The following is a 9945-nucleotide window of genomic DNA, read 5'->3' as shown; positions in this document are numbered from 1 at the left end:
TCCAAATCAGGTGAACAGCGTGGAATTACAACAGTTTGTATATGTGCCTCCCACTTTTTAAGGGACCAAACGTAATGGGACAATTGGCTGCTCAGCTGTTCCATGGCCAGGTGTGTGTTATTCCATCATTATCCCATTTACAAGGAGCAGATAAAAGGTCCAGAGTTCATTTCAAGTGTGCTATTTGCATTTGGAATCTGTTGCTGTCAACTCTCAATATGAGATCCAAAGAGCTGTCACTATCAGTAAAGCAAGCCATCATTAGGCTGAAAAAACAAAACAAACCCATCAGAGAGATAGCAAAAACATTAGGTGTGGCCAAATCAACTGTTTGGAACATCCTTAAAAAGAAAGAATGCACCGGTGAGCTCAGCAACACCAAAAGACCCGGAAGACCACGGAAAACAACTCTGGTGGATGACCGAAGAATTCTTTCCCTGGTGAAGAAAACACCCTTCACAACAGTTGGCCAGGTCAAAAACACTCTCCAGGAGGTAGGTGTATGTGTGTCAAAGTCAACAGTCAAGAGAAGACTTCACCAGAGTGAATAAAGAGGGTTCACCACAAGATGTAAAGCATTGCTGAGCCTCAAAAACAGGAAGGCCAGATTAGAGTTTGCCAAACAACATCTAAAAAAGCCTTCACAGTTCTGGAACAACATCCTATGGACAGATGAGACCAAGATCAACTTGTACCAGAGTAAGGGGAAGTTAAGAGTATGGAGAAGGAAAGGAACTGCTCATGAACCAAAGCATACCACCTCATCAGTGAAGCATGGTAGTGGTAGTGTCATGGCGTGGGCATGTATGGCTGCCAATGGAACTGGTTCTCTTGTATTTATTGATGATGTGACTGCTGACAAAAGCAGCAGGATGAATTCTGAAGTGTTTCGGGCAATATTATCTTCTCATATTCAGCAAAATGGTTCAGAACTCATTGGTCAGCGCTTCACAGTGCAGATGGACAATGAGTCAAAGCATACTGCGAAAGCAACAAAAGAGTTTTTTAAGGGAAAGAAGTGGAATGTTATGCAATGGCCAAGTCAATCACCTGACCTGAATCCGATGCATTTCCCTTGCTGAAGACAAAACTGAAGGGAAAATGCCCCAAGAACAAGCAGGAACTGAAGACAGTTGCAGTAGAGGCCTGGCAGAGCATCACCAGGGATGAAACCCAACGTCTAGTGATGTCTATGCGTTCCAGACTTCAGGCTGTAATTGACTGCAAAGGATTTGCAATCAAGTATTAAAAAGTGAAAGTTTGATGGATGATTGTTAATCTGTCCCATTACTTTTGGTCCTTTAAAAAGTGGGAGGCACATATACAAACTGTTGTAATTCCTACACCGTTCACCTGATTTGGATGCAAATACCCTCAAATTAAAGCTGAAAGTCTGCAGTTAAAGCACATCTTGTTTGTTTCTTTTCATATCCATTGTGGTGGTGTATAGAGCTAAAAAGATTATAATTGTGTTGATGTCCCAATATTTATGGACCTGACTGTATATATATATATATATATATATATATATATATATATATATATATATATATATATACATATACATATATATATATATACACTCTGCATTCAATGTAGCCTATATATACAGTGCATTTGTACTGTTTCTAATACACTTCAGGCGGTGTATTAATATATATACTGCATATACAGTCTATATATATATATATATATATATATATATATATATATATATATATATATAGAGACAGTATATAAAGTAGTATATATAGTATGTCACAAAAATGAGTACACCCCTCACATTTTTGTAAATATTTTATTATATCTTTTCATGTGACAACACTGAAGAAATGATACTTTGCTATAACGTAAAGTAGTGTGTTTACAGCTTGTATAGCAATGTCAATTTTCTGTCCCCTCAAAATTACTCAACAAATAGCCATTAATGTCTATACCGCTGGCATCAAAAGTGAGTACACTCCTAAGTGAAAATGTCCAAATTGGGCCCAATTAGCCATTTTCCCTCCCCGGTGCCATGTGACTCGTTAGTGTTACAAGGTCTCAGGTGTGAATGGGGAGCAGGTGTGTTAAATTTGGTGTTATCACTCTCACTCTCTCATACTGGTCACTGGAAGTTCAACATTGCACCTCATAGCAAAGAACTCTCTGAGGATCTGAAAAAAAGAATTGTTGCTCTACATAAAGATGGCCTAGGCTATAAATAGATTGCCAAGACCCTGAGACTGAGCTGCAGCAAGAAATAGACGTATGAGTGCTGCCAGCAATGCTGCAGAGGTTAAAGGGGTGGGGGTCCAGCCTGTCAGTGCTCAGACCATACCCTGCACACTGCATCAAATTGGTCTGCATGGCTGTCCTCCCAGAGGGAAGCCTCTTCTAAAGATGATGCACAAGAAAGCCTGCAAACAGTTTTCTGAAGACAAGCAGACTAAGGACACAGATTACTGGAAACATGTCCTGTGGTCTGATGAGCCCAAGATAAACTCATTTGATTCAGACGGTGTCAAGCGTGTGTGGCAGCAACCAGGTGAGGAGTTCAAAGACAAGTTTGTCTTGTCAACAGTCAGGCATGGTGGTGGGAGTGTCATGGTGTGGGGCTGCCTGAGTGCTGCTGGTACTGGGGAGCTACAGTTCATTGAGGGAACCATGAATGCCAACATGTACTGTGACATACTGAAGCAGATCATGATCCCCTCTCTTCGGAGACTGGGCCACAGGGCAGTATTCCAACATGATAACAACCCCAAACACACCTCCAAGGTGACCACTGCCTTGCTAAAGAAGCTGAGGGTAAAGTTGATGGACTGGCCAAGCATGTCTCCAGACCTAAACCCTATTGAGCATCTGTGGGGTATCCTCAAACGGAAGCTGGAGGAGCGCATAGTCTCTAACATCCACCAGCTCCATTATGTCATCATGGAGGAGTGGAAGAGGACTCCAGTGGCAACTTGTGAAGCTCTGGTGAACTCCACGCCCAAGAGGGTTAAGGCAGTACTAGAAAATAATGGTTGCCACACAAAATATTGACACTCTGGGCCCAATTTGGACATTTTCACTTAGGGGTGTACTCACTTTTGTTGCCAGCAGTTTAGACATTAATGGCTGGGTGTTGAGTTATTTTGAGGGGACAGCAAACGTACACTGTTATACAAGCTGTACACTCACTACTTTACATTGTAGCAAAGTGTAATTTCTTCAGTGTTATCACATGAAAAGATATAATAAAATATTTACAAAAATGTGAGGGGTGTACTTTTGTGAGATACTATATATATATTCAGTGTAGCCTATATATACAGTGCAATTGGTGGTGTATAGTTTCTAATACACTTCAGGCGGTGTACACAGTATCTAATACAGTGTGTACAGTTTCTAATACAGTGCAGGCGGTGTACACGGTAACTAATACAGTGTGTACAGTTTCTAATACACTTTTGGTGGTGTACACAGTATATAATACAGTGCAGCCATTGTACAGTTTCTAATATAGTGCAGGCAGTGTACACAGTATTTAATACAGTCTATACAGTTTCTAATACACTTCTGGTGGTGTACAGATTATACAATACAGTGCAGTCGTTGTACAGTTTCTAATACAGTGCAGGCGGTGTGCACAGTATCTAATACAGTTAAAGAAAGGAATTTAAAATGGAGAAATTTGGGACTTTAAATGAGGTTAAACGGGGCCGTTCAAATCCCCACCTCCATCCCGAGTAATTATATATAATAAGAGAAGGATTGGCGGGACTTTAACGAAGCACACGGGAGCAGGCAAAAATTAAATAGATAAAATGTGTTTTTAATTGGTACAAATTATCATAAATTTTCATATCAAAACATTTAATGCATTTTGCTATATATAAATATCTGTATATTTTATTACAATTCATCAGAACCAAAGATTGCACATAAATAAACATTCCAACAATGAGTTGGTACGAATTATAGGATACATAAGATAGGACATGATTATATGGGCAAAAATAACTATATAAATTATAACAATGAAAATACCACCAAAATAAGGCTGGAATAGGGAACAAATTAAATTGAAAAGGAACGGCCATACATGGTAATTCATAAATGTATACACATCGGTTGGTGTTAGCTCTACGCGTTTCAAGGCCTTATAGCCTATCATCAGGAGCGAAACCTTGGTATTTGTCTATGGATAAAGAAACAGAATACATTATAAAAAATAAAAAATAAATAAAAAATAAAAGAATAAAAAAGAGGTATACTAGAGTAAATTAAAGGGGCGAACTCAGGACATGGAAGATCCCCCCATGAACTGAATTATCCCACGCACTTACATGTGAATCCTCGCAGTGGTGGTGCATGCACGGGACCCCCAAGACCAGCCAAACAGGGCCCCAACCGGGAGCTGAGGGGACGTAATGCTTCCAGCAGGCCAAACATGAACAGCGCCCCATGTGGGTATGGGTGTGTGATGATAGTGTAGAAGGGGGTAACCACCTTAGTGGGAGACCTCTGTGATAAATGTGACAAAAAAAGTGTTGTAAAACAGTGAGGTAAAAAAGGAGAAAAAAAGTGTGAACAGAGAAAAACAAGTGTGAGGTGAATGGGATATGTGATTAAAGTTACCTGATTGTCAATGTCTGTGAGAGGAATGAAAAAGTTGCCTGTGTGCATCATCTATCCCGGTTGGGAACGGTGTAAACTGTCCTGTGTGTGAAACCCAAATGAGGAAGGAGCCCATATAGGCGATGCTGCCGCCAACAACACCCCCAACGTCATACGTTGGTCCAATGGGGGGAGTAAGAAAGGGAGGCGCCACCAAGCAAGGAGCCAGATCAATACGGCCCCATAGCCTGAAGCGCCAACCAATCCACTCCCCCAGCGGGTCAACGGATGGGAAATACACAGCAGGCGGTGCTGCGTGTAAGACGTCAGCATGCCCGGCAGGGAATGCATGACATCGACGCGCAGTGGGGAACCCCCCGCCCACCCCATGTCACAACCGGGCGGCGGGAGAGTCCGCAGTGCGCGTCGCAGCTCCCGATCGGGACATAGAGGCATGGCCCAATGGAGAACCCTGATAATTCCCTGCAGGTTTGCAGGGTTGCTGTTTGCAACCTATGTCTGAAGCGGATCAAGCGTGGCCAGAACAACAGCCGCTTGGGCATCACATACTTGACCAGACATATTACGACCTGCCATGCAGTCCGTTGGCAACAGCACTTGAAAAACCCACATAAAAGAAAAAGGCGGACTTCTCTTTACTCCTCATCTGGGATCTCCAACCCTACTATACTACCAATCCTCTCAAAAAGCTACACTGAGAGGTAGTGAGAGCTAGTGGTGATTCTGCCACAGCTCTCTCCTCCACCCCATCTTCTTCTTCTTCCTCTATGGACACTTCTGCAGATTTGTCCTCTGAACCAGCAGTGCGCCGTAAGCTTTCAAGGGGCTACGCAAGCACTCAGGCTAAAGGATGCCATGGGGTGCTTGAGTTGGTCTGCCTAGGGGACAGGAGCCACACTGGGACAGAAATTCTGTCAGCTCTGCAGGGGCAGGCTCAAAGGTGGTTGACTCCATGCCAGCTCCAGACAGGAATGGTTGTATGCGGCAATGGCACCAACCTTCTCTCCGACCATCGACAGGGACACTTTACTCATGTTCCATGTTTGGCACACGTCCTGAATTTGGTGGTGCAGTGGTTCTTGACCAGGTACCTAGACTTACAAGATCTCCTGAGGCAGTCCAGAAAGTCTGTGGTCATTTCCGCTGGTCATACAATGCCAGTGCTTGGCTAGCTGACATTCAAAGGGGATGCAACCTTTCCACCAACTGCCTCATTTGTGACATGTCCACCAGGTGGAACTCAATGTTGGCAATGCTGCAGCAGCTGCACACACAGCAGAGGGCCATCAATGAGTACCTTGCGAGTATGGCACCAGGACAGGGTCACGGGAGCTTGGCTTCTTTTCGCAATGCCAGTGGCTACTGATCACTGTCCTGTCACCATTTGAGGAGGCCACAAGGATGTTGAGCAGTGACAATGCATGCATCAGTGACACTGTCCCTCTAGACTTCCTGCTGGAGCACAAGCTTCGTGGAATCATGGACAGGGCACTTGAGGCAGAACAGCGGGAGGAAGAGGAGGACTTCCTTTCCTTTTTAAGGACCCCTTTATCCAGATAGCATTCCTGTGCGCCTGCCAAACACACAGGCAGAAGAGGAGGATTGTGTCAGCATGGATGTAGAGAATAACACTCAGCAGCAGTCTTCAAGGGATGGTTTTCAGTCCCCAGAAACCCAAGGAGTTGGCTGGGAGGAGGTAGTTACTGATAATGTAATCCTTAGTGACCCAAAGGACTCAGAATCGAATGCCTCTGCAAACTTACGTTGCATGGCCTCCCTGATTCTGCAAAGCCTATGAAAGGACCCTAAGATTCGTGGTATCAAGGAGAGGGATCATTACTGGCTGGCAACCCTTCTTGATCCATGTTACAAGGGTAAAGTTGCAGAACTCATCCTGCCTTCGCAGAGGGAGCAGAGGATGAAACATCTTCAGGAGGACTTGAAGAAAGGTTTGTGTAATGCATTTCAAAGACCCTGGGAGGTTACTGGACAATGTGTTGCTGAGGCTTCGTTCAGTCAGAGGAAGAGAGGTGGAGAAGGTGGCCGGCTGACCGATGCCCTTAAACAATTTTTCAGTCCTCAGCGCCAAGGTCTGATTGGTTCAAGCAACCATAACCAGCGTCTGCATTATATGGTGCAGGAATATCCAGGGGCAAGAGCAGACTTTGAGACCTTTCCAACAGAGCATCCACTGGGTTACTTGGTCTTGAGGATGGACCAGTGGTCAGAACTTGCTCAAAATGCAATTGAGTTAGTGGCCTGTCCTGCATCCAGCGTGCTTTCTGAATGCACATTCAGTGCTGCTGGAGGGTTTGTAATGGATCAAAGAGTGCACCTGTCCACAGACTCTGTTGATAGGCTCACATTTATAAAAAATAAATAGTCCTGGATCAGCAGCTATCAAGCACCTTATGCTGATGTAACTGATTGAATTTGCTATGGATCTGGGATCCCTTGAAGACTGCCTATGCTGCCTATTCTATTCCTCCTCAATCTTGATGATGCTAGCTTCCAACAATATTTTTGGTTTAGGGCACCACCACCACCACCCAACAAGAGTATCTGTGAGGAGTTACAGTGTTGTGGCACCACCACCACACCCAAGGGCCAATTTTTTTGTTTAACAGGGGCATGTAATTACAAATTTTGATATATTTCACAGCAGGGCCCATTCCTGCACCCAACATGAATATCTGTGAGGGGTTACCGTGTTGTGGAACCACCACCAACACACTAGGCCAAATTATTCTGCCCCTGTTTAACAGGGGTATGTAATTAAAATTTTTGATATACCATAATATTTCACAGCAGGGCCCGTTCCTGCACCCAACGAGAGTAACTGTGAGGGGTTACAGTGTTCTGGCGCCACCACCACCACACAAGACCCAATTTTTCTGCCCCTGTTTAACCGGTGGCATGTAATTACAATTAAAAGAAAAAGAAGAGTATATAGTGCAGTCCGTATAGTATATATACTGCTGTTCAGAGTATATAGTGCCTGGAAGACCCCCACGCAATTTCTTTTTTAAATTTTGGTGTGGGGTTCCCCTTAATATCCATACCAGACCTGAAGGGCCTGGTATGGATTTTGGGGGACATCCACGGCATTTTTTTTGTATTTTTGGCGCTGTTGTTTTTCAATGATTTTTATCTATATTGCCGGGATTCGACAATACATTACAGCTGCGAGCAGTTTTAAATGACATTTTTTTCCTTTAGAAATGTAATTTTGCTGTGGTACTGCTATAAATATGGGAAAGTTGCACTACTTTACAGGCAGACTAAGGAGACCCCCCAGGCACGATATTTAATGAATATTTCATTTTTATTGTTTCTCTTTAAGCATTATTAAAATCACTCCTCCTGAAAAAACAGCCATTTTTAAAACTTTTTTTTGCACTGACACATGCTCTTGGGCAGGACCCGGGTCCCCAAATGCTTTTTATGGCTTCCATATGAGCCTTTAAAATGAGCACTTTTGATTTTTCACATTTGCGTCCTATAGACTTTAACGGTGTTCGCAAAAATATTTTGCTTGTTCGCATGTTCTGCTGCAATCTGAACCGGGGGGTGTTCAGCTCATCCCTACTTATCTCTATCCTATTGTTATTATTTCACATGCACAGTGCCAAATTACTAGGTTTGTGCTAGATGTATATTTGTGTGGTAACCTTGCTGTATGTTAGGAGTTCCTGAATAGCCTAGTGAAGGGTTGGAACCTCTGTAAGGTCTTGTTGCTGTGTCTACCTGACTCAGTGATCCCTGTTTCCTTCATTCCTTGCCCTGCTGTCACATGGACAGAATGTTGGGGTTAACCAACCCCCATTGGAGTCAAGCAAAACTATTAAAAACCTGACAGTAGAATTTTAAAATCTTCATTGTGGCTTAAAGTGGCGTGGATAAATTGAACCTGCTGGTACTCACTCAGGTGTACACTGCACACATATGCCACAGTCCTTGTACCCACACCATATAGCAACCAGTAACTGCTGAGACAATGAACACTTTGATGAAGAGAATGTCATGTACAGCACAGCTGACAGAAAGCAGACATTAGGAGCAGGTCCAGGGTATGCATTGTGCAGGGTGGACATTGGTGGGCAGTAGTGAAGTGCCCCTTATGTTGGTGACCAGTTGAGAAGTGCTCTCTTACATTACTCTTATGCCCCGTACACACGGTCGGATTTTCCGAGGGAAAATGTGTGATAGGACCTTGTTGTCGGAAATTCCGACCGTGTGTAGACTCCATCACACATTTTCCATCGGATTTTCCGACACACAAAGTTTGAGAGCAGGCTATAAAATTTTCCGACAACAAAATCCGTTGTCGGAAATTCCGATCGTGTGTACACAAATCCGACGGACAAAGTGCCACGCATGCTCAGAATAATTAAAGAGATGAACGCTATTGGCCAATGCCCCGTTTATAGTCCCGTTGTACGTGTTTTACGTCACCGCGTTTAGAACGATCGGATTTTCCGACAACTTTGTGTGACCGTGTGTATGCAAGACAAGTTTGAGCCAACATCCGTCGGAAAAAATCCTAGGATTTTGTTGTCGGAATGTCCGAACAAAGTCCGACCGTGTGTACGGGGCATAACAGTCAGTTGTGAAGTGTCCCCTTATGTTGGTGGTAAGCAATCAAATACCCTAATATTGTTGGCCAGTGACAAATTGCACCCCTACATTAGTGGTGAAGTGGTGAAGTTCCCCTTTGTCATTGATCAGTGTAGTGCCCTCTTGCACTGGTGGTAAGTGATGACGTGCACCTGTATATTAGAGTGAGTACCTTAGTGGTCTGCATATACTGCCCCCTTAGGTTGGTGGTTAGTAGTGAAGTATAGCCTTACAATAACATACCAAAATACCCTCTGTGCAATTATCTAACCAGTGCATACATAAAATAGTCCAAGCTGCCACCCGCACTGATATGTGTTCCCACACCCCAATAACAATTCAATAATTCTATAGTGCCACACAGCTCCTACAAATATTTTAACCATAAATAATTTCAACAAAAACATATAATAATAATAAAAATAAAATGAAAACACTATCCCACGTGTGTGATGTCATATTAGTATATATTTTCCAACACACAGGATAATTTTTTAATTTTCATTTTTTATTATTATTTTTTTTGTTGAATTTTTTTATGGTTTGAACATTTGTAGGAGCAGTGCAGCACTATAGAATTGTTGAACAGCATTACATTGGTGGTAATTTGGAGCTGAATAATTGAATGGTGTCAGTGGTTGGATGCTCTGGGGACTATTTACTAAGGGCAAATAAACTTTTCAGTTTGCGGGGGTATTTTGATTTAGTTCAATGAATATTGTG

The sequence above is a fragment of the Aquarana catesbeiana genome, linkage group LG06 (assembly GCF_042186555.1).
Source record: "Aquarana catesbeiana isolate 2022-GZ linkage group LG06, ASM4218655v1, whole genome shotgun sequence".
Classification (NCBI taxonomy): domain Eukaryota; kingdom Metazoa; phylum Chordata; class Amphibia; order Anura; family Ranidae; genus Aquarana; species Aquarana catesbeiana.
This window is presented reverse-complemented; position numbering follows the sequence as displayed.